Source organism: Puntigrus tetrazona, chromosome 18 (assembly GCF_018831695.1).
Source record: "Puntigrus tetrazona isolate hp1 chromosome 18, ASM1883169v1, whole genome shotgun sequence".
Classification (NCBI taxonomy): Eukaryota; Metazoa; Chordata; class Actinopteri; order Cypriniformes; family Cyprinidae; genus Puntigrus; species Puntigrus tetrazona.
The window spans coordinates 21,814,356-21,836,212 of record NC_056716.1 but is presented as its reverse complement, the minus strand read 5'-3'; the positions used below and the strand labels follow the sequence as shown (position 1 = coordinate 21,836,212).

Sequence of the window (21,857 nt, the reverse complement as noted above, 5' to 3'; positions counted from 1 at the left end):
CCGATTCTGTCAAACCCTCGATTTGTCTTTTTAAAAATCCAAAATTTCAAATCCTGTATGACCCTCACAGTAACTTGTAGGTTTTGTTCCGTTTACCTTCTCTCTCGTTTTCTTCATGGTAGCAATTGGTACTGCAGTTTCGGGCCGTGTTGTATGTATATGTCAGTTTGACACAGCAAGAAAGAGAAATCTCACTAAAAGAAGCTTCATGCTGTCACATCATATGCAGCGTTTGCTGAGAGACAGTCAGACTGCAAGAATAAATAAATAAATAATTTAAAGAAGCAAAGAGAAAAGCCTTGAACACACTGAGTTTCCTCCCACGGGTTGCACTCTCTATATCTCCTTTCTTTCTTCATGGGGATGCAACAAGCTTTATGAGTTTTATTTTTCCTCCAAACTGAAGGAAAAGGCGTGGAATCTTCCGATCCTAACAAATAAACACAGGAAGTGCTGTAACATGTTTACAGTGCCAACCAGCATCCCGTCCTAGTAGTCTAACATCTTAACCAATCAAAAAAGGCACTAGCCCCATGGATACAGCAGTTGAATATTAAAGCTATTATAGCTTTAAATTATGGTTCAAGCAGACAGTGCCAAAAATGAATGAATAACAATGTTATGTACAGCCAAGAGAGAGAACAAAAATGTAAGTAGTACAAAGAGAAGAAAAAACATACAGTATAAAATATAAAAAACAAGTACGAAAGTGCAAAATTTATTTTAGTTAAAATTTGTTTTAAATAAATAAATAAGCAAATACTTTTTGTGGGTGTGTGTCGGTATAAATATACACAGAAATAAATATATTCTATATAACATTCATATTTCATTTTTAATCTTATATATTATATTATATTATAAGCAAAATATAGTATAATAAGCAGATGGTAATGCACTGCTGTGTATGAGAACAGCACTTTTATACTAATGCGTGTGGTGTGCCCTAATCTCTGTTCCACTGAGCATCAGAGGAAATGCTGTAAAAAAACTATTTGCCATATGTGAGAATCAAATGAACAGGCACCCCGTCATGCAAAGGAAAAAAAATAGATCAGATAAAACCTGAGGCACCATTTAGTGAGGTCATTTGCATAGACACGGCACAGTTTCAAAGTCCTTACAAAAACTCAAGATAATAGAAATAAAGTTCATTTTAAGTGTTTGCTTACCATATATTGCTTTGCTGCTGCTTTTCTGTGGAGGAGTTTGAGTTGGTGTTGTCCTGGCAAGCGAAAATCCACACCTACAGGACGCTAACACAGCGAGATTTGATCTCACAACAGTTGGAATGAAAGATGGGCTCTCTAGCCAGTGAGCCAGGAGGCCAAACTTTCAGATCACGAATCAGAGTAATACTTTCAAGGAGCATTGGAACATGCAAAAGCCAACAAACTGTCAAGTGCAAACTAAGTTCTCCTTCATCTGAGAGCACAAGTTCACGTACTTATTTCAAAGCACTGGTTAGCATTCCTCATTTGCCCGGCACATAGACGAGACTCTTAAATCTCAAATCCAGTGGGAATTACAATTGGCAGTGATCAAATTTGTTAGTAGCTAATTATGTAAGAGGACATTTACATAATAAGACAGATTTTTGATTGCAAACCTGAAAACGTGACCTCCGGTTGCAAAAGTCAAATGCAGCGGAAGATTATCATTAAATAACTGTTCAAACTTACCATTTGCTTATCACAAATTCTACGAAACTATAACAGGATATTGTAACGTTGACATAAAATGACTCATACCATGATGTCGGTCATAGCACCCACACGCATTACGCATGAATTACTCATCATGCAAGAGAACAACATGCTACCATTTCATTGCGTTCACATGCCCAGTCAGTTTTGATCAACCCATAGGCTGAGGATGAATGAGGTAATCGCTTACGAACTGTAATGGTCACTGAGTAATATTACACCACACTCACTTAGGTAAACAAATCCCTCCGACCTCTTGCCAACCCAATTTATCACAGCACGCATTTGAATGCACATATAAACATATATGCGTCGTCAGATGCTTTGAGTGAGATGACGTGTTTTTGGTGTCACATTTTGTTCGAACGTGAAGCTCAGAAGTGTACGCAACCTGTTTAGATGCATTAGTGGTTCAGTGAGAGATCTAGCCTTTATGTAATAGCATCATCTAGGTCACCATACCTAGAGGAACTGAAATCATTAGAGATGCAAAGCAGCACTGTTATACTTGGGGCTGTCTGTTCCCAATTAAGGTGTTTTAACCAGGCTTGGGGAGCGACGGAATATTTGGAATGGTGTTATACAACTGGGTACAAAAAGAAACCTTTTCTGGTAAAAAAAATTACATTATAAAAGAACTTAATGTACTAGTTTAAGCAGTGTACAATTTAAGTAACGTACATATTACAAACGCAATATATATATTTAAATCAAATGTCAGCTGTGGTCCAACTACTACTATACAAACTTGCAATAATGAATATTGAGAAAAATAAAAGCTTTAAACTGATATTGCAATATTTTAGTTTTCAGAAATATTTATCGCGGATGACTTGAATAACTCTATTTAAACTCTGAGGAAATGAAACTATTCCTTTAACGAGAAAGTGGAGTACCAGTGAATGACGTAGGACATAGGAGTAGCATAAACTCTAGTGAGATTATCAGCCTGATCTCATGATGAAAAATTAACCTGTGGGAGATTTTTTGCAAGACGTGAAATATAAAGTGTCATGTTTCATGACATATTTATTTGATGTGAAATGCCAACAGAGTGGCACTTAAAGAGTGTGTGTTTTTCCCCCCCGGAACAGATGACTGTACATATGGTACATTTTATGTGACGTTGGTTTTGTACATGTCACAGCAGTTCTGACTTGAAATGTCCGTTGAATGGCGCTAATGCTCTGTGACGTTTTAAAATAACGTACCATCTGTACTACACCTAAACCTAATGAGATATAAAAAAATGCTGTCTCAAGCATGCCATTTTAGCTTGTTTTTAAATCTCTCATCTTTGAGCTCTTTCGTGTCATGTCTTTCATGGGATTTGCACTCGAGAATTTCACGTCCTAAGTCCAATTCCTTGCCGAACAAGCTTATTGCATCCAGAAAGCAAAACATGTGAAGCTGTAATCACGTCTATTAAAAGTGTTTTCTTTCTCACCACCTCTAGTATTCATTTCTGTTGGAATCTGCAGTAATATGTTCTTATTCATAGCTTTCAGTCACGTGACTGGTTATCCATAGAACTGCAACACAAGAGTAAAAATTTTTCATCTGTTTCCCAGCTGAAAATATTTATATCACCTCTCGAAAAGAATAAACCAAAGGTATTTCTGAACAAAATGGAAGTTTTGGCCATTTGCAATCCGTATTAAGCACCTACGGCAATGTATTAATCATTAAACAGTGCAACGCAACGTTGTAAAAACACTTAAAGTGCCGTGATATTTAAATGGTAATATTAGAAGATCAAATTCAGTATTCACCATATTAATGATGCATACATAGGCAAGCAGATGAGGCTGGAATATGAATGCAGTCTGCTTAATGGTTCAGTATCTTCTTTATAATGGTTTTCTATGGGAAACCATTTAATGTGAAACTTTGCACATGACTTTTATATCCTGGGTTCATCTTCTTGCTTGTACGGAATATACACCATCAATAAAGTATACTGAATGTTGCTACTTAATATCTGCGTTTTAATACATTACTGCTTGCGATCTGCGTAAAAATAACTGCTGCTTTGTGGAGCACATTTTCACTTCCCCCGCCAAGTGGAAGTGTTCCTTTAAGGCTGTGACATCACGTGAAAACTATCAATTGGAACATTTTTTCGAAAAAGTTCCCACAGGTGAGATCAGACTGGAGAACATACCAATCTTTTTTCGTTTTTTGGTGAACTATCCTTTTAATATATCAGAAAACATGCTAGAAACAACTAGGTTCACATTTATAAGGAAAAGTTGAGCAAATGACTTCTTTATTTCCTAGAGACAGCCGGGCTTAGTGGTGCTGTCTGTTATTATCAGCACCTATGGCAGCTTCTAGGTTACCCTAAATGAGGGTCGAAGGTAAAGCGCTCGCTGAGACAGTTGTTTATATTTCCAAATTAAAAGTGGCGGCTCCGCGCATTCTGATATGCCCTGGGTCCTTCAGCCTCCATCTCTGGAATAAATGAGTTGCCTGACTCTCTCTCTCTCTGTCTCTCTCTCTCTCTGTCTCTCTCTCTCTCTCTCATGTGGTTTTACTGTCAATCTGATTCACGTTTTAGCAGCTGATCCCTCCCAAACTCTCGCTCTGAACGGTAGAGCTGCTCTTGCTCTTTGGTAGCGGAAGTGCGGGCGCAGGGGAGGGTCGCGAGAGGAAGTCTAGCGACTGGCACGGCTGTGTGTGTCTAAGCTGGTCTCGCCCTTAGGAGCACATTGGGGCTTCATGGAACGCTCCTTATTGTGCATTCTACAACTCCAGCTCCCAGCGAAGCCGTTGGCTCATTAAACATTCATAAAGCGAAATCTGTTTTGCCTTTCTTTTCCTAAACACCGGCCCGGCTTCAAAGAGAAAGTGTGAAGGAGACCTTTCTATATTTATAAGTCCTTATACAAATCCCCCTTCTGCTTGAGCAGTGGAGATATGAACCATATGGGGCCAGTAGGACTTTTGCTCTGATGAAGACCCTTTGTGCACATTAAAATTTAAAATGAAACCAGGCATCTGTGTCTTATTCCCGACTAGATTTCCAGGCAAATGCCTCTCTCTCCACTCGCCGCTTGTCATCCTAAATTGCCCCCAACACCAGCGGACTGGCACACCAAACATGTGTAAGTCGGCACAACAACATGTTGGAAATGTATGAAAATGACCTAGCTTGAAACACGGAATGTGCGTTTGCAGACACGAGAGAGCAACACGGAGTAAAAATACAGATCAAAATGCATCTCAAACAAAACAAGACAAGGAAGAACTTGTTATTAAAGAGTGTTGTTAGGGCAAATGCATGAAAAATGTATGAAAATGAGCAGTGCTGCACAATATGACGTTCCGCTAAGGATCATGGAGTGTGCTTCTGCAGACTTTTTTTCAGTTCAAAACTTCAGAACATTAACATTTTACTATTTATGAAACAGTCAAACATATTTTTTGCAGATGTCTGTATTACCAGCTCTGTGTTAGTAAATGGTATTTCGCTTGTCACTAGTAAGAGCTGTGCAATGATTAATATTGTGCATTTATGACCATTTTTTCTTTGTTATTTTTTACACAGTTATGTGTTATTAGTGGTAGCCCTAGCAACAGCCAAGGTCATGTTTAATTCCAGACAGTGCAAGCACTGAAAAAGGTGTTTCTTGAATTAAAGTAATTTTAGATGCCAAATACATAATAGAGGCCTAAATGTTGTAGTTTTATTAAAATGAATATAAATGTTATTTTATATGTTGCTTGGAAAGGAAAAAAAGAGAACTGCATAGATAAGGGACAACACAACATAAAATACATACACATTTTTCTATATTATATAAAAAAATTACCTTAAAGGGTTACATCAATCCAAAATTATAATTTTTTTTATTAATCACTTACCCCCATGATGTTTCAAATCCATAAAAGCTTTGTTTATCTTAGGAACACCATATAAGATACACTATATTGCCAAAAGTATTCGCTCACCTGCCTTGACTCGCATCTGAACTTAAGTGACATCCCATTCCTAATCCATAGAGTTCAATATAACGTCAGCCCACCCTTTTCAACTTTTCAACTCTTCTGGGAAGGCTGTCCACAACATTTAGGAGTGTGTTTATGGGAATTTTTGACCGTTCTTCCAAAAGCGCATTTGTGAGTTCACACACTGATGTTGGACGAGAAGGCCTGGCTCTCAGTCTCTGCTTCATCCCAAAGGTGTTCTATGGGGTTGGGGTCAGGACTCTGTGCAGGCCAGTCAAGTCCATCCACACCAGACTCTCCATGTCTTTATGTACCTTGCTTTGTGCACTGGTGCACAGTCATGTTGGAAGAGGAAGGGGCCAGCCCACAAAGTTGGGAGCATGGAATTGTCCAAAACGTCTTGGTATGCTAAAGCACTCAGAGTTTCTTTCACTGGAACTAAGTGGCCAATCCCAGCTCCTGAAAAACAATCCCACACCATAATCCCTCCTCCACCAAACTTTACACTTGGCACAAGGCAGTCAGACAAGTACTGTTCTCCTGGTAACTGCCAAATCCAGACTCGTCCATCAGATTGCCAGATAGAGAAGCGTAATTCATCACAGAGAATGACGGAATTCACTGAGCTCCTGAAAGCGACCCGTTCTTTCACCAATGTTTTTATAAACAGGTGCTTGATTTTTTTAATACACCTGTAGCCATGGAAGTGATTGGAACACCTGAGTCCGATTATTTGGATGGGTGAGCGAATACGTTTGGCAATGTAGTGTATTTTGGATGGGAAAAGCATGAAAGAGATCATCAGAATAGTCCATCTGCCATCAGTAGTTCAACATTATAAAGCTACGATAATACTTTTTTTACAGAAAGAAAACAAAAATAACAGCTTTATTCAACAATTTGGCACTGTATCATCAATGTAACATCACCACAGCTGAAGGAAAACATTATTACTGGACTTTGATCATGTTACTTTATTTACTTACACTTTGAAATGATATAGTTTTATGCTGATAATGTACAAAACCTAGGGCACACCGAACTTTTGAAGGGCAAAATATATTGAACATTTTCTGTATAGGTTTGTAAAGCCACAGCTAAACATAAAGGAACTTTTGTGAATTCTGTAAGCAAGCAATAGTAACATCTGTGTTCTAGTTCACAACCTTACCTATAGCCTCTAACATGACATACATACAGATATAGAAAGAATAATGCACATGCAGAGCAATGCATCCACAGAGTTTTCTGTATGCCATAACTCAAAAGCTTATATTTTCAACAAGTGCTCTTTCTTTTTGAAAAAGAGACATCAGTGCTGCTGACACATTCTGAAGCATCTATACTTCTATTATCCTTAGACCAATAACCTTCTCTTTTTTATTTCTGCCATCAATCTATATTCGGAAGCCAGTCATTCTCCTCCAGGGAGCATTCAGGGTTGTGTGGCAATTTCCTCATAGAATAGAGTGCAATGAGAGAAAGACAAATGTAGATCTAAAGTGCTGCATTATAACACAATATATCATTGCACAGTCTGAATACTCGACCTTAATTTATGAAGTTTAGACCCACAGTCTCAAGGCTGGCTCCATGCGAACCGAGTGCAGGTAGAAGACAGACACTCGCAAAATAAAATCATGTTAATGCACATTATATTTAGTGCAGATACACCCGCAGGTGGGTGGTTAGAGTGTGAATGCTGGCATATTGCTGGCCATGCTATACTTGATCTAAAACAGCATTAAGCTAATTCTTTTATTATGCATGCTGGTTTTATGAACGCATATTAAAAATGACCATTTAACGACCCTCCATAATGAGCTAGTGAAGGCAAAAAGTTTAATAAAAATGATGCAAAACTAAGTGATCAGTTATGGACTAAAGACATGTCAGTGTGCGTGCTGTGCACATCATATTCCATCATATACAGCTAGGTGACAGATTATGTATGCATTTATGCATTCATATACATACATACATTCACATACATACATACATACATATATATGCATTTTTTGCATCTTAATTTGAAGCAAAATAAAACTTAATTGCTATACTTGTTGACAAACTGTCAATGCATAAACTTTGAAAGTATATTAGTTAGTAAAAGGTTAGAAACATTTTACCTCAAATGAGGTTTGCATTGTGTTTGCTTGAAAAAAATATTTGTTGAATAATGTTCATAGCATTTGACCATGTCAGTTATTTTAATATAAATATAAGAGACAATATTTTCTAAACAAATATATATATATAAACATATATTAAACAAGTATTTTCCCAAAATAGCAAATTAGGTCTAAATTTTTTTAATTTCTTTGCAACTAAATAAAATTAGTTTCAAAGTGTTTTTTTCCAGTTTAGTTGTATATTATAATGTAAAAAATAATAATTAGTGCTGTTAAATTATTAATTGCGATCAATTGCATCCAAAATAAAAGTTTTTGTTTACATAATATGGTGTGTACTGTGTATACTTTTTATTTATATATAAAAGCACAAACATACAGCATATATTTAGAAAATATTTACATATTTATATTGATATAATTTCTATTATATATAAATATATTCAAGATATAAACATTACATATTTTTCTTAAATATATACATGCATGCGTTTGTATTTATATATACACATAATAAATATACACAGCACACACCGATATATTTTTTAACCAAAAAGTTTTTGAATGCGATTAATTGTTTGACAGTATTAAATATAATACAATGAAATAATGAAATAATATAATTTTTAACTTATTTCTTCTTGCAGAGAAGACATCTTAATAAAAGTGTCAAAGCTTACCCTACTCTTTCATATATACAGAGTATATTCATATGAGATTTAACCTAAAAAATAAAAGAAAGTCCACGGACACATTATGCATCAGCTACCCAGGTGCAATTGCTTCAAATAGCTCGGGTCATGTTTGTGTTGAACCTTCACTAGTCTATGTGCAAACCCCAGGGAGGAGAGGAGGCTTAATCATTTATGGACCCCCGCGGAGGACACCAAGGCTGACTTCTTTGCATCACGCCATCCTAGAATTGGAACAGCGGTATGCAGAGAAATCCTCAAACATGAAATCCTAGTCGGCTCAGAAGAAGATACTGCAGCTGGGGAAAGGGATGAGAGGATACTGGACAAAAAAAAGGAAAGAAAGAAAGAAAGAAAGAAAGAGAGAGCTCTTTACTCTCAAGAGGAGGTTAAATGGCTTTTCTTAATTACACCTGTATGAACGCCATCATACTGACCGAAAACTATGCAGCTGACATCTTGAAACACCTGCAATTGTATCCCACACCTCCCCTTCCCCTGCAGCACTTTGAAAAGATGAAACTACACAGTCATGTGCTTGTGCTGCTGGTTTGCGTCTCCCAGAACTGTGCTTCACAGTGTCAGGATAACTCCTGCATACTAAGCACTCAAAACAAAGAGCTGTCAAGCCTTCAAGACAGACTTTGCCTGAAATCCAAAACAGCAATACAGCACAAATGAGACGAGAGCTGATTTTTCTTGCCCTTACTTTAGTGCGTGTGTGGGTGTGCGTGTGACTGTTAAAGAGGGAGAATCGGTGGGAAGAAACTGAGAAATAGACATAGAGATGAAGAGAAACAGTCAATGATAGTTTCAAACCGGCAGCATTCCAGCAGTACCTTTTTTAGTAAACTAAGGGCAAGCTAGTAGATCAATGCCATTTAGAAGCAGCTGTTTGGAAGGACAGCGGAAATAGAGTAGCTGGTGCAAAGTGCCTAATTCATTACTGGACAATAATGCATGTGCCAGCGCTAGACGCAGTCGCCACCTGCCCACAGAAACTGAACCACAAGAGGCAAACGAAAATGACACTCGCAAATCTCAGCTAAACCGTGACTAAGACAATGAGAGAAACAAAGAGAGAGACTCCCGCCCCAAATTCCTGCTGGATTTCTATCTGTTCCGATAGCTCTGAGTGTAGGCAAACATCATCCAGGCACAGTCAGGAATTAAGGTCTTAGCTGAGGGCTCTGTTGTCCTTCTTATTCTGCGACAGTTTCAGTAGAAGAGATCGCGTCTCCGTCTCTTTGGACGGAGTCTATTAAACGCACAGCACTCCGGTTCCCCAAGAATTCATTTCCAAATCGCATCAACCTCACTCAACCCAAAAATTACACTCTGTGTAATTAAATTTGACTAATTAAAGAGCAGGAAAAAAGTCTGATCCCACGACACTTGCTTAAGAATATTTATGAGAAATAGAAAGATGGAATTGTAGATAGACAGAACCAGAGATCGAACAATAAAGAAAATGTTAGATGGATAGAATAGAATGTTGATAGCTAGAACACTGGGCTGAAATATTGTCTGAATTATAAAATTATAAATAAAAATACAGAATGACAGCTAGAACCATAGAAATATACATGACACAGATGGATAGGGCAAAATAACTTTAGACTTTAGAAGGACCCAAATAGAATAATGGAAGCATAGAAAAAAAAAAAAAAAGACCAATGGTTAGAATGATATATGCAACCATATGGAACAACAGAACAATAGTTAGAATAATAGATGTGACCATAGAACCACAAGAAGAACAATAGTTAGAATGATCAAAAAAAGCTAAAACATTTTGTTTGATTTATAAGCTTTTGTACCCATGGGGACCTCATTTAGGTCTCCACCATGAAACAAGCCCTTCTGAGTGTGTGTGTATTCAAGTGTCCCCACAAGTATATATGAATCAAACCACGCACACACACACACACACACACACAGAGAGGCATCAAAAGTGTTACAGCCACAGCAGCATCTGCTCCTCCTCTGCCTGCGGTTATGCTCCTGACACTGCGACTTTTTATAGGATTGTTATGCTTGCAGGCACACAAGCTTGATTAGTTTGAAATGAATGCAAATTAATTAATTATCATATTAAGACAAAACAAGATTGAAAGTCAATTTTATGGCCCCAGGAGTTCAAAAGGAATTGACAGCCTTGTCAACACAGGAAGGAAAAGCAGATGAACAGGTGAGCAGCCGTGTTTGTTCTTTAGTAACTCATCTCATCCCTCCTCAAAAGCAAATCGAGTGACATTTCACTGAACTTTGAACAGTAATGGCCACTGTGTACTAATGAATGTCATACGGACTGCCCATGGCATTTAGCCACTGTCTGTAGTGTTGGTGCTTAGCTGTTCTTAGAACTCAATATCTTACCTTAAAATGACCTGTTCGGTGATCCATCACGTGTTACTTTTCCCCATTGAAGATGTTTCTGCACACACACAAAAAAAAACTTCTTAAACTTGTTGAAACTCTGAAGTCTGCGTTTAAATATTTTTAACCAACATCAAATAAATAAAATAAACCTTTTGTCTCACAATTCTGACTTTAAATGTTCTCTCAAAGGTAGATATATCTACAGCATTTATTTGAAAGATTTCAAATTCAGACTTCAGATTACAATAAAATTTCATTAGATACCCTTTCTGAATAAGAGTTCAGAAATCAGCTCAGCTGATTCAAAGAATGGTTAACGCTTCACCATCTGAGGTAACGCTGCAGCAGCTTCATTCGAATGTAGATAACAAACCGTTGTTAAGCTCGGCTCCTCTTGTTTACTGACTCCATGTTTAACAAAGCCAGTGCTGAAATGTCAATGAGGAGAGCCCAGTTTGTTGACATTTTAATATTTTATAGATTAACACCCCAGGCATATTAAATACATAAATATTCTCATAGAAGTGAATTGATTCAACTAAGATTCTAAATGACCTCCCATTAAAATGGTTGTTGCGCATAAAGCGTTAGAATTGGTTTTATTAGATCATCAACTAATCAGTAAAATACATTATTCTACTCAGGATTATCTTCCAGTTATTAGGAGTGTGACAGTAGTCAACTGGATATCAATATTTGTACAGATACAGTGAAAGGATGTGTGCTAGTGACTTGCAGACTATTAAAATTGCATTCTATTCGACTAAAATATATGGTGATCAATAGACAAATCAAATCAAAGAGACAAATTCAAATAATTATAAAATTATATGATCAATAAATAATAATTATTATTGTTGTAATATTTTTCTAAAATAATAATAATACTTTTAAAATAATACTTTTTAAATTATTGTTGTTATTGTTATTATTTTTAAAAATATTGAATTGTGTGTGCGTATATACCTATATATCTACCCCTATAAATATGTGATCAATATCTATCTCTCTCTCTCTCTCTCTCTCTCTATATATATATATATATATATATATATATATATATATATATATATATATATATATATATATATATATATATATATATATAACAACAACAACAGCATTTTAATAATAATAATAATAATAACAACAATAATAATAATAATAATAATAATAATAATAATAATAATAATGATGATGATGATGATGATGATGATGATGATGATGTTGCATATTGTTTAATATGTAAAAAACAAACTAAAAAACAAAACAACACAAAATACTGCATGATGCCAGTCAATGCTAAGGATCTGATATTTAACTATGTGTCTTACACTCGAGATGCAGGGTGGTTCACGAGTATCTGCTTGCAGAGAGGGATCTGCACTTGTGTAAAGTGGATTATAATATCTGTTTGAGATGTTAAGTTGTGCCTGTAATGGTTGTCTGAGAGATAATAAGACACTCTTTTTTTATCCACCTATGTGTGTTTAGCATCTCTGAAGAACAATGAATCACAGCGCGCACACAAACACCCCTTTCACTGAGGGCTATTAATTTGGCTAAAGGACCTCATTACACGGGTGACTAGGTCATCGAGTTTCTCCTCTCCTATTGGTGGAGAATGAAGATGAGGGAAGCTAATCGCTTTTTCTCCCTCACTTTCATTTCAGGAATTTGACACATTGTACCCCGTGACTCCAACCCCAACTTTCTCTTTTATAGTTTCCTCTAAATTGAATTCAAAGCACTTCGCTGACCACACTAAACAAACAAAACATGCCCAAAAGCTGAACGTGGCCAGCCTTTGGCTATTAACACACCCCTGCAAGGACGTGCCGGTCCAAAACAGCAATAAATCTCCACTCCACTCTCTGTTAATACATCAACATCACTGTGAGTGTCTCTGATGTTTGGAACATTTAAAACTCTACTACACGCAAACAATGCGACTTTTCAAACAAACATTTAAATGGATTTAGCGAAACGTTCTCAACCCAGTGAATATTTCTTGAAGGTTTGTTTTCAAATCTCTGCACTGTCAAGTTATACGCACATAGTGGTCATCACAAGCAAAAATCGCGAATCGTTCATGATTCAGCTTCGCCTACAGAAGTGTGTATACTGCAGTTCTTTTATGATCACCTTACCTCATAATGTGCAAGTTTCATGGCTAAAGTTTGTAGTCACTCAGAGAGAAATATCCGGGGAGTGTCGCTAAAAGTTAATGCTCTATCCTGCTGGAAATATTCCCTACATCAAATCCAACCCTAAACCTACCTAATAGTGTCAACAAATGGAAAACTGATATCAAAAGGCATTAGTTGATGCAACCGTGCCATTTCAGCTTTCTTTTGCACAGATATGAACTGTATTGTCGAACAGTTTTACATGGGATTCGAAGTGAAACGCCATATCACTAGCTACTATCACAAGCTACTATCTACGAAAACCCATGGATATGAAGCTTGATATGTTTGATGCTAACGTTCGAAAGCACCAGTTTTCAAATCTCCCAACATATTAATATCGTTTTTCAAATCATAACATGATACTCTTAAAGCAATTGTGCGAAAATTACGCTTTATTAATCGAATCTCTTTAAAAGTGTCAGTTTTACTGCCTCTAGTGTTCATTTCTTTTGGAAACAGCACCGGTGTACTTATCGGTCCGTATTTAATGGCTCCCTAAAAAGTGCTCCAAGCTACGTTAACGTCATGAGACCAGGTAGAATTTAAGACAAAACCTCTGCTAAAGAAATCACACATTTGAGCTCATTATCGTCTGATTGCAGACCTAATGACTTTCCTACGAACAACTATTGCCCGAACTGATCTTCGCAATGAGAGCGAATGATGCCTATATGATGCAAACACGGTGTACTACCTTCAAAGACACTTCAAAAAGCACAATTATTAGGTAGGATCATGGGCAAAAAGAATAAAGAACTAATAAATATAAAGACGTAAGAGGAACCGAGTTGTAGTGTTGTTCCTCAGCAGTGATGAAGGCTTGCATTTGCAAAGCAGGCTACTTATCTCTGAGCCAGAGTGTCTATATTTGGCTTGTAGTGCAGAATGTTTACTTGCATGAGTTAAAATCAAAAGTAAATATTTAGGGCTTTCAGAGCCTTGGAGGCTTTAGGTCCTTTGAGAGAAAATTTAAGAATAACTGTCTGCTTTTGTAAACATTCTGTTCTGTTCTTCTTGGCTGGCCGACCCATTGTGTAATCACAGTCTACAATGCCCCAAAACAACAACAGTGGGTGTAATTGTAAGATTTTTTGAAAATATATATTCCTTCAATATACAGCTCAGAATGTTTGAGACATTCTGTATTATCTGATGAAATTCACGGGCAAGAATACAGTACGTGCAAAGACGAGACGTAAGTAAGACAAAGCAGTTATTGACTTCTTGTATTTACTAAGGCCAGGCTGTGAACGCCGTCAGCTGGGTTGTGTGTCAAAACAAAGACAAATGCAGACTGGACCGACACAGCTGTTATATTTATGGTAATTGTGTTTGTGACTGTCAATCTCCACCTGTATGGTATTCAGACGTCTCAACGGCACGGACAGCAAGATAGCCACGCACATCTGTATCTGTGTCAGAGTTTTTATTACACAGATAAACATACCGACACAAAGATGTCAGTGCAGGATAGAAATCTTCTGTGAACCAAATACAAAAATCACAGGCTGCCCACATCCCTTGCAAAAACAGATAACGTGTATTTGTTTTACATTTCATTTTTAGGAGAAATTAGCAATTAGCAATTAGCATTTTAAAGAAAATGTGTTAGACAATAACAATTATACCTGAAACATTTTATGACATTACAAAATAAAATGTAAGGCCCAGAGTGACAGCTTTGCTCATATTAGAAACTGGAACCCGTGTGATATTGATTTTACCCAAAGGTTCAATAAACCAAAAATTTAATAATGAGAAACTTATATTTCAGACACAATATTTCCAGTTAACCTATTTTATCCTCGCCAATGAAAGCAGGTCCAATCAAAGCCACATCTCTAAGTAACACGTTTGAAGTATGACTCACTGGTAAAGATAGTCATATGTTTCCTCTCTGAATAAATCAGCAAATCTGAACAAATCTCTCATAAGATCAAGGCACTTGTCGCCACCTACCGGTCTAACTATATAATCTAAATAATTATATGTGCAAATGTATTTCATTTTTACTGTCACTGACCTGTTATTAAACCCTTATACTTATACCAAGATAATATCGCAAGTCCCAACGAATTTAAAATTCTGCTTTTTTCCCGAAACAGCCAGCTGACTTAACCCAGTTTGTCCAATCAAAACGTAATCCATTCAATCCAGAACTTGCAGTAACCGCTGTACGCTCTGGTGCTTATTTGATCTTACACGGCTCTTTTTGTTCTTCACAGAACACACTGCAATGCTCCACGGCTTCAGATCTAGAAGTGGGTCAGTACTCAGGGTTCATTGATTCAATAACCAGTCGTAGTGAACTGATATCATCAAGCGTTCTCAACATCAATGTGCCCTTGAGTGAGGCACTTTACCACTGTTTGCGCTAAGGTCACCAAGCACTAACTAAAGGTCAACAAGCACATCATTGTTACTGTGGTCCATGACAATGTACTAAACACATTAGCATATTTTGAGTGTAAATAAATTCTAAAAATACGGGACTATTTTTAGAATGGAAGAAACTGAGCTTGACTATTGAGTATGGTGCTGGGTGTTGTCTGGTTTTAGGTGAGGCAGTCCGGTTCTGAAATACCATAACTGCTTATTGGCCCAGGCTGGAGTCCGACAGCTATTTGTCTAGCTGTTATTTTTAATTTTGGGGTGGAGTAAACCTTTAAATGATGTACATTTTAGACAGTATTGTCAATAAACCATTGCATTTCCGATCAATAGAGTGGTGTTTTAATCCTAAATTATTCAACTTTTTTTCAATTATTCAATAAGCCATTCAATTGAGACAAATGCTAAATTCGAAACAGCATACTAGTAAATTGCTTCAATCTTTTATGGCAGAAATAGTATTTTACTAGTGCATGGGTACAAAATCAGTAAAAAAATGTACATTTAGAATTATTTTTCTGTTTCACTGAATCCTCCAAAATGTCATTTATTTAGTGCTATAGAAATTCTAACCCTATTACAGTGACCATATGATCTCTCTCCCAGAAATGTGCTGGCTGGGATTTCAAGATTGGCTTAAAAATGTCTTTCATAACTGTTGAAGTTAATGACCAAAAAGTAGCTTGACCAATAGCATGTACATAATCAACTAATCATGGTATGCGATGCAAAGGGACAGGATCTACAAAGAATGGCCAAAGCACTGCAAAAAGAGCATATCAATAGGAAATAGTCAATCTGTATCTATGGTCATCCGACTATTGATGCATTTGTAATGCATATGATAGACAGGATTTAAGCCTGAATGTCTCACCGGAATCGATGGATCAATTAAATGCCAATGATTAATTCCACAGCATGACATGATCTCTTTCCTCAGTAGATCTGATAGGTTTCAGAACTGCAAACGCAAGCACTGATCATTCCCACACACCCAAAGAATAGAGGCCTTATTTTGACTGACATCATTGAAGACATCAACTAAATTGTCTAATTGGCCTTATTCCTCTGATTTGCATCTAAATTCTTTTTGCCGAATACTTAAGTCCCCTTTTAAATCGAATGAGTCCAACAATACAAAATTGCAATGATTCAAGTAAACAAGTTTCCCTTGTTTAATATGCACAGGTTGCACGCAACGAATGAGAGCATTCTTAGAGAGCTTCGCTAATGCATCTCAGCACTTAGCAAGGTGGGCCGCCCATTCTGAGCCAGAGGGCCTGAACATGGCTCATTTTCAAAAGCAACTTAAGAAGCATACAAATTGGACCCGTAATTCAGACGGGGACAGACACTTTAGCAGTAAATTATGCATTAAAACTGCACAGGTGGCAAAAGGGAGTCATGCAAGCAGCTGGGATTTATGCATCACCGTCAGCAAAGACTCTCTTCGCAGCCCTCGACCACAACCAACAGATGTTTCTCCATCTTAACATTTGTCTCCCAGCTTCGCCTTAAAGCGCAAGCAACCTCTGTGTGCCTCCGACAGCTTAATCAAACAGCGGTGAGATTATGCTGAACAAAAGTGTTTAGGGACTGGTGCCTGGATCAGACCAGGCAGCTGTTCTGACTAATGATACGTCAGCTTTACAGCTGTCAGTCAGGAGAATGACCGCAGATTTTGCTGCCTCGTTCAAAAAGAAAATGGATAACATACGCTTTTGTGGGTAAGGGTAAATCGTACTTTTTCTAAGTGGGAACAGGCTGGTGCCTTTCGAGGTCGGGGGGGGCATAGAAACATCTCAAATGAACTTAAAATTACATGTATTTAAAATTACGCTGCGATAAAAAGATCAAATATTGTATTACGCAAATACATACATTTTTTGAATTTTGGGCTTTTCTTTAAATTTTTTCACTTTCTGTGCAGACTAAAAATTATCAGAAAATTGTCTCTTGTTACGATCTGGCTCTCTGTAGAATCACACAAGGCTCTTCTTAAGACACCTCGAGGCAAAAGCGGATGACGTTTAAGGGCTTATTTTATGCCTTATGCCTCAAGCAGAGATGATATAGAGATGTGATTGTGTTCTTAATTTTAAGCTGCATATCCCATCAGCTGGAGTTATGACTCAGAGATGCTTTAGCTGGCCTCTTGTCATGCATGCAGTGGAGACACACACACACACACACACACACACACGATTTCTACTTCAGTATCAGTTTGATGCATGTTTTGCACAGACACTATCCTGCCTGGGGACTTCCATTAACATATTAGCGTGTGCGCATGTGCTTTGTACTCCTTAAAAGAACTGCATAGTTTATTCTGTTGTCATAAACTCCAGAAGAAAAGCAGAATAGCTCTGCAGAACCAGCATCAAACTCAACATGTCCTAGGGGCATGGACAGAGAGAAAGCAACAGGGGCCTGCAACAAATCCTTGTGGTACTTCACTCCAAAGCTGTCCAAATTCAGCCTTCAACTGACAGAAAAAATTTTTTATACACTATTGTTCATTTTTATGTTTTTAAAAGAAACTGCACTAAACTGCAAATGCTATGGGAAATAACATTTTTTAACATTTTTTAATGTTAAAGGAATAGTTCACCCAAAAATGAACATTTTCTGAAAATTTACTCACCCGACCTCAGGGCATGCAAGACGTAGATGAGTTTGGAGATTTCTCCAAAACTCGCTCTGCATCGCCTGCTCACCAGTGCATTTTTCATTTTTAGATGTACTATAGTATTCTTTTAGGTTAAGTTACATAGTGGCCAAACACAAAAAACGCTCATTGTTGTGAAAGATATTGAAGGCCTTTTAATGCAACACTGTCTTAAAACAAAAAGAGCAAATTGGATAGGACAGAGAAATGGGGCTCAGACGCACAATAAAAAGTGGACAGGTAAATCACAATCTGTTCACTGGTACTCAGCTGGCGTCACACTAAACAGAAGTTACATCTGCAATGATGAAGAGAATACCCAGGGATGTGGGCCTTTTAGGCAGAGTTTTAAACAAAAAGCTACATCTGTCGCAGGAAAATATGAAGAAAATGGTAGAATGGGCAAACAAAGAAAGACTGTACAGTAAACATTTAGGGTAACTATTACAAATAAATCTTTGAAGGGTTGAGCTGTTGGGGGAACAGTTTGATCTTAACGTAAGGTCTGTGAGAAATATCCTACAAATCAAATCACACCAATAAGAAACAGAAAAAGAAAGAATGCCATTAAAATTTTACCTGAACGTCTAAACAAACTGACTACTAGGTTTGCGATTTGATGAAGAATCGATTCTTTGGAATTTAGGAGTAGTTATTCATTTAATTCATCCTTAGTGAACAAAAGTATCTTTTTTCCCCTCACCGAAAGTTCGAAAGGCAGCCTAAAAACTAAGCTTCCACATCCGGGACTGAAACTCGAGTATTTTTCAATCTCAGCTGTGTTTTGTGTTCTCTGCTGATCTGTAGTTCAACATGCAAGAGATTCAGAAAACAGCAGAGATTCACAAGCAGGGGAAGAGAGCAAATCACTCTGCCAGGTGTTCAGATAGATAGTGCGGTGTAAAAGAGCAGACGAGATTTGGAGATTTCTGAGGCCACGGTAATAGCGAGTCTTCTCACATATCAAGCGTTCATTCCCGTTTCTGGGGAAAGAGCGAAGCTGAAAACTTCTCATGGTTTGGATCGGTTCAGTAAAGGACATAAAGACTGAGAGAGACAGTCGGACAGACACATCGATACCTCGTGATGCGGTGAAGTCAAACAACTCAACTCCATTTAGTCTTGCGCATTGAACAGATACTAGCAATGTTATAAAACCTAGTGACCTACCTACCTACCTACATAGGCAGCTGCTTTCTAAGTGGAACACTCTACACAGGCATTCACGCACATAGAAATAGCACTCACACATACACACAACAGGTTTCATTCACAAATGATTTAATACGTACACATTTTTGGTAAAATAGTCAATACATGTACATAATGACTTATTTTTACAAGCATATTTTACTGTGTATCAATTATAACCATATTAATAATCAACATTTATTTTTTACAGACATCGTGACAGTGCATTTTGGGGTTCCCTTTCACTTTAAAACAACTCTCCATTCGTTAATATTGGTTACCCAGCCAACAGAGAATTTTCTCAGAACTTCTTATGAACTTATGAACAAACATTCCTAAGATTACACTATTATATATAACGTTCTGGACCATTATTTATCAACAGTGTGCACGCTCACATGTGTGCGTAATGAGTGCATGAGCAAAGTGTATGATTTACCAATACGTACTTATATTTAGGAGTGTATAAATACAAAATAACATAACCTTTTCTGTGCACTGTTGATAAATGTGGCTTCTGGTCTTTAATAATGGTCTAAAAATGTTTGCACAAAAATTACATTATGTTTTTATAAAACATTGTTGGACGTTTGTCTGACACCTGTGTATTTAATTCAGAATGTTCAAGAGAACATTCAACAGTAACAAAAATTAGTCCCATAATATTAATACCTAAGAAAACATTTTTAAAAACATTTTGAATGTTTAGAGATCATTTAACAAACAATGTTTTCATAGCTCATTTTGGTAAGCTTAACATTAACATTGTTAACATTAAAAGGTATATAGGCTACATTTAAAACTTTCAATCTTTAACTTCAATATTTAGATTTTAACATTCATGATTAAATGATTAAAGTCAAGCATTGGATCTACGCTAACACAAACTAATACTAAATAGTTGTAACATTAACATTCGCTAATTTTTAAGAATTAACGAGTTAGCGTTAACTAATTTGATCTGAAGTGTTACGTGTTTTTGTCTGAATATTATGATGAGCATAAGGAAAATAAATATTCAATTGTTTTTTTTTTTTACTGAAACACTTTAATGAAGCACAAGATCAAAAGGTACATTACACACACCCACAAATACAAAGAATTTCCATTTATATTTCTTCCATTATTTGCTTTGATAGACTGTTATTGTTTGAACTCTATAAAGTCTTTGATATGTGACAGAGATGCATTTTGGGGCAAAGGCCCTAAATAATAATGAGTGATAAAAATTCCTTTGTTCCCAGAGTGAGAGTTTTTTAATCTTCATTTTGTCACCTCATGCAGCGCGGGGCTCAGTCAGACATTTTTTGTCTAAACAAAGATATATTTACTTTTCCCTCTGAAATGATAATGTCTTTTTGTTCTCTGAATTACATTAAAAGAGAGAGAGAGAGCGATAGAGAGAGCTAGAGACGGACTGATCAATATGCTGACAAAAGAGAATTTCACTGTCCCTTATGCGTTCCTCTGTGGCTCCCATTTCAAGGGCCAAAAATGGACTATCTGTCAATAACAGTCAGGCTTTTGATCTGTCCATAAAAAGTGGCCTTTTATTGAACGTACCCTCACAATTACCTTTATACGAAGGACGATGAGATAGTCACCTCTGCTAATTGCACCAGCTGTCTCTAGAGATGCTTGCTTAGGGAATTAACACACAAAAAACACGCACAAATGGATTCGTGGGTAATATAAAAGAATGTTGTGAAGCTGTGAAAACCTATTACAGCAGAATAAGCTGCAAGAAGCTGTTCTCACTGAAGAGGGAATCTTTTAGGGCAAATAGTCTAAAAATAGGAAAGATTTTAAGAAAGTGTGTTCTTTTGCCCAAAAAGAGATTTACTGCGTGAGCTGAACGCAAGGATAAAAATAGCTGCTTGTGATGTCATGCGTTTTACAGGGAGCTGTGAAATGAATTGATGAGACATTTTTCACAGTGGGCTTCTACCCAACTCTGATTCATGGTGCTAAACTTCCCTGCAGCTCTGCTGCGTCAGCAGAAACATCAACAGCGGTCAACATAGAAAGCTGCATAAATGCACATCACTGACAAACAATGACAGCCGCATATTGAGCGTACATATAAACAAACGTTCAAACGAGCAATTATGCTTCCCGCATATGCCCGGATGGACTATGCAATGCAATTATGGAAAAAAAAAAACCGCGATTAAATCTGATTTTGTGCCACAGTTTAGTTTTAGACAGCTCACATGACTGTGTTTGTATTGAGGGTATCACAGCTCATTGGAGTCAGAGAGGACTCCCCGTCGAGACACTAATGGCGAAACATGTGGAAGAGTTTCTGTGATGGTGAGATTCCAAGGGGTTGGAAACTGAACCCTCTGAGGTTCAAGTGTGTGTGTGTATGTGTGTGTCCTAGGGATTAATCTTTAGCGCACTGATACTCACTGTACCAGACCTGGATGCTGTGCTGACATGCCGAGCCTCGATCAGTATTGGCAGGCTGTGGTTTGGAGCTTATTGCATGTAATTCAGATGTCAATCTCTGCCAAGCAGGTAGCAGACACACACACACGTACAGAGGAGTG

The 21,857-nt window shown here is 37.2% G+C and overlaps 1 long non-coding RNA gene across 1 annotated transcript in view; it reads right to left on the bottom strand.

Moving 5' to 3' along the window:
* Nucleotides 1-1,191: 1,191 nt before the first annotated feature.
* LOC122323089 overlaps nucleotides 1,192-21,857 on the bottom strand; it is a 140,576-nt gene continuing 119,910 nt past the window's right edge. The window contains exons 2-3 of the long non-coding RNA XR_006246944.1: nucleotides 10,861-10,918; nucleotides 1,192-1,256 (exon numbers count right to left, since the gene is read on the bottom strand). This is a non-coding gene — a long non-coding RNA (uncharacterized LOC122323089). The remainder of the gene's footprint in view (nucleotides 1,257-10,860; nucleotides 10,919-21,857) is intronic.